We start from the raw sequence: 5,185 nt of genomic DNA on the forward strand, positions 1-5,185 counted from the left end.
ATAGTATGACATTGCAATAATCCAGATGTGAAATGACCGGAGACAAAACTAAAATTTCAGTGGCTGCTTTTGTAAAGTATTTTCGGATGTTCTTAATTCGTAGGTAATTCAACATGGCTGTACGAAATTTGTGATTTACATGATCTTTAAAGTCCAACGTTTTGTCAAGAAATGCACCGAGATATCTAATTGTGCTTTCACGTTTGACATCATCACCAACAATGTTCATGGAATTTGTAAAACATTTGTTCAATTGAGGTCTGCTACGAAATATAATAAATTCAGTTTTGGAAGTGTTCATTTTCAGTTTATTTCTATTTATCCAGTCATTGCTTATAACTGCGCACCTTTCAAGGTCTCCGATCGCTTGTGATTCTACGGAAACAGATGTAGGACGAAAGTTTTTATTAGCTCACCTGTCACGTAGTGACAGGGTGAGCTTTTGTGATCGCCTTTCGTCCGTCGTACCTCGTCCGTCGTCCGTCCACAATTTTCTTGTGAACACGATAGAGACCACATTTTGTATTTGATTTTTTTTCAAACTTTCACACAACTTGTATGGGCATAATATCTCGGTTCCTTTCGAAAACAGAGTTATGGCCCCTTAAAGGGCCAAAATTTGCTATTTTTGGTTTGTGAACACGATAGAGACAACATTTTGCAATCAACTTTAATCAAACTTGCACACAACTTGTGTTGGTGTAATATTTCGGTTCCTTTCGAAAACTGGCCAAATCCCATCATGGGTTTCAGAGTTATGGCCCCTTAAAGGGCGAAAAATTTGCCATTTTTGGCTTGTGAACACGATAGAGACAACATTTTGAAATCAACTTTAATCAAACTTGCACACAACTTGTATTGGTATAATATTTCGATTCCTTTTGAAAAAATGGCCAGATCCCATCACGGGTTCCAGAGTTATGGCCCCTTAAAGGTCTAAAATTTGCTGTTTTGGCTGTTATAGATATATAGCCATATAGATACTTCATTAATAGTTTGATTTGACACAAACTTGCAAAATATATTCAACAACAATAAATCTTGGATTCCATGATGAATCTTTCAGATCCAATCATAGGTTATGGAGTTATTTTATATCTGATTACCTCCCCTGATTTAATCAAAATGGATTTATATCAGTAAATACTTATAGGACTCATTTAAAATTTCATTATTGTTATTAGTTGGACTCAGACAATCAGGGTAGATAACTATGGACTGATTTTTTGTCAAAATACCTCCCTTTATCTCAAATTAAAATGGGTATATCTCCATAACTAATGAAGATACTGATCTGAAATTTCATTTATGCCATCAGATGGACTTTGACAATCAGTGAAGATACATATTGACTGAATTTATGACAAATTACCTCCCTTTATTTTTATGTAAATGAATATACCTAGCAACTTCTAACGAGATTGGTTTGAAACGTTATTTATGCCTTCCATGGTAAGAAATTTCTACTTTTACTTACTTTTCTTATGTATTGTTGTAAAGGCTTGTACTCTGTATCTTCTACATGAATGCATGATTACCTCCCCTGATTATAATAAAAATGGATTTATCTCAGTAAGTATTTATAGGACTCATTTGAAATTTCATTATTGTCATTAGTTGGACTGAGACAATCAGGGTAGATAACTATGGGCTGATTTTATGTCAAATTACCTCCCTTTGTTTCAAATTAAAATGGGTGTATCTCAGTAATCAATGAAGATACTGATTTGAATTGTCTCACAGGGTAAGGAATAGTCATGCCAGTACAAAAATGCAACATTTGAGCCTAGGACCCTCAAACTTGTTATGGAGATTGGCCCTGACTAGTACGTGATCTAAGGTCAAAAGGGACTGTTATAAGAAAATATTTATGCTGGTGATATTTAATGTGTATGCTTATGTGATCTGTGTCAAAACTTGATCTTATCATTTAGAGCAATGGTACTCAGGTGAGCGATATAGGGCCATCATGGCCCTCTTGTTTGCTATATGATCATCAGCAAAACCGTAGACTGATATGGATTTTGGAATGACATCAAAAAGAGTTCCTACATAGGTGAGAGACAGCCACGGACCAAGGCAACTGCCCAGGGGCATACTGCATTCAAGATGGCGGTCTGATGAATATACATTGTTGATGTTAATCTTACAAGTACGAGGCCTTAATAGGAGTCTACCAATTGAAGAGCCGTGTCACGCACGCCATATTTCACGCACGCTTTCAGGACATCCGGAAGAATGTCGTGGTCGACAGTGTCAAATGCCGCACTTAAGTCAATCGCAATAAGGGCCGTGACTTCCTTTTTCTCCATACCACTTAGAAGATCATTGACCAACCAAAGCAGCGCAGATTCACAGGAATGGTATTTCCTGGATGCAGACTGGTTCTTAGGCAAAAGACTGTTTTGAATTACATGTTTGTTTAATCTGTAAAGAACAGCATAAAGTTTTGAGAGAAATGATAGATTACTCACAGGACGATAATTGGAAAGCTCTAGTTCAAGACCTGCTTTTTTAAGCAAAGGTCTAACAACTGCCTGCTTGTATTCCACAGGGAAAACACCAAATTGTAATGAGAGATTCACCAATTTAGTGATACTAGAGAGAAGTTCATCTACATGTGATTTCAGAATACGTGTTGGCAAAATGTCTAACTCTGAAGACGTAGTATTCAATTCATTGATAAGATTTTTCACTTCATCTTGAGTAAATACAGTAAATTTGTTTAAATTTTGTATATCCTTTACTTGAGGTTCAAAGTTTTGGTATTCACCTAGGGATTGGCGTGTTTTTGAGATTTCTTCCATGAAAAAGTCAGCAAATGTTTCGGCCGATGAATTATTAGACTCTCCTTGAGGCAGTGGGTTTTCAGATTTGGTACCAGTTAGCTCAGATACCAATCCATACAGAGTCTTGGAATCACCTTTAGCGTTCTTTATCTTTTCACTGAGTGTGTTTCTCTTTTGACATTTGATTTCAAGATTGTTTTCATTTCTTACTTGTTTATACGACTCAAAGGGATCTGTTTTACCATAACGCCTCCATGTACCCTCGTACTTTCTAACTTGTTGCTTTAGATGTTGCAATTTTTTATTGAACCACGGTTTGGGTGCTCTCTGAATTATAGTTTTTTCTTTTAGGGGAGCGTGCTTATTCAGGACATTCTCTATTTCCGATTCACACTCTCTTACAAACTTGTCTAAATTCTGTGAATCAACGTTTATTGCACTTAGGTCGGTGGAAAATTCTGATTCGTTTAAATTTTCAAAGTTTCTAAATGACACGCTTCTACTAGTGAGAGTCTCCTTTTTAACATCCAAGAGAACCTTAACAACGCAGTGATCAGATAAAAACGGTCCATGCTCACATTTCTCTATACGAACACCATTAAGTGACTCAGTTATGACTAGATCCAAGCTATGTCCTCCTGTATGAGTACTGAAATCAACATGCTGTTCCAGGCCCATTGCTAACATTGTACAAGAATATATCTCTTGCTTATTTTGAAAGGTTCTATTGATACTGTAAACTTTCCTTGCAAAATGAATGTTTTGTATTTTAATTCGTCCAAAAAAAACATAGAAAATATCAAATTTTATATAATCTGTTTTCTATATAAACTTCCCTAAGAATATATGGAAAAAAATCAATAAATGATCATTTTTATTAAGAAAAATTCCGATATCATGCTAAGCCCTTTTCTTGCTATTCGACTTACTAACGGAAAGTCGAGGTTTCTGCCCAGGTACCCGCTCATGCCGAAATAATCTCGTGACTGGGCACCTGTAGTCTTTCGTCGCCATGAAAAGCTAGCTGGAAAGTCGTCATATGACTTATAATTGTTTCGGTTTTACGTTAAAACTAACATAAAACCTACTCATACCCACTCGATTGCCAATACGGGAACATTAAAACTCGACATATAAACTCCAAGTCGAGTTGTCAAGATTTCATTCTGGCAGGTCGATGACACGAAAGTACGGACACTTGATAGAATAAGCTATGTGCTGGGTTGCATGTTGGAATGTTGGTGTATCGATGGGCGAAGATACAACAGGACTTAAAGGCACCAACGCGACATTTTCATATATTCTAACGGCACATTAACAAAAGATCTATCTTGTCGTCACTCTGTGATTGTTAGGGTTTCGGCGGTCCGAAGAAACAAACTTGACACGAACACTCGACAAGCAAGTTAGGAGTCGGGCTGTCATGATGCAAATAAATCTGGCGCCTTTTAAAAAAATGGCGAGTTTCAAAGTAAAATGTTTCATGTTCGCAAAGAGAAAACGCATCTGTCGAACTTTTGTGTTTCCGCTCCGCCTGTACGCCAACATGCTCCTTGCCGGTGGGGGGATAGAAAATGCCGGCTGTATCTTCATGCAGATGGGTACGACTCCCCCGAAAATGGAGCCGTCCGTTTGCAGTGGGTGGCGGCCCGTAAGCCGGAGAGGAGGGTCCTGGATATTGACGGGGAGGTGATGCATGCTTGTTTACATGTGTACATCCCCTTTTCGGGATGTGGGTGCCAACACACATATTTGGCCTCTAATTCGGTCTAGACGTTTTTGGCGGTCGTATTGGCCCTGTACGATCAATCGGCTGGTCATGCCAAGCCCTAGGAAATTTCACTTTAATTACCCTTACATCTTCTTATTCTTCATATCAAATTGCATCTGTTTTTTTTTTCCTTTTGACAATGCACAATTATCCATCTTTTTTGGCAAATTAACGTCACACAAAATCAAATGTACTTTCCTTCTATCGTCATATTTTACTGCGTTCAGCAAACTTCATAGTACGTTCACACAAAATTATTGTACACGTCATTGCAATATGTATTACAATTTCTATTTCCTAGAAGGCGGTGGCTTAGGGTCAGTTGGTTGGGTAAAGTAGCAATCCCTTGAATCCCTTTATTGCATTTTTTCAATACAGCTGGTGATATAAACAAAATTGTAAAATACCTGATCGAGTATACCACTACAGTATCCCGAACATGTTTGAGCTGGATATCCGCTCTGCTTACATGTTCCCTTGTTGGACTCCGCGGCGGGTAGGTGCTGCGAGTGACGAATCTAAACAAATTCAACATGGAAAATCAAAATAAAAACGACCGCATACCGAAACAGACTCAGACGGCACGGAAGGTGAGAATCCCTCTCACCGACCATACACATCCAAC

Source organism: Mercenaria mercenaria, chromosome 1 (assembly GCF_021730395.1).
Source record: "Mercenaria mercenaria strain notata chromosome 1, MADL_Memer_1, whole genome shotgun sequence".
In the NCBI taxonomy this organism is placed as follows: Eukaryota; Metazoa; Mollusca; class Bivalvia; order Venerida; family Veneridae; genus Mercenaria; species Mercenaria mercenaria.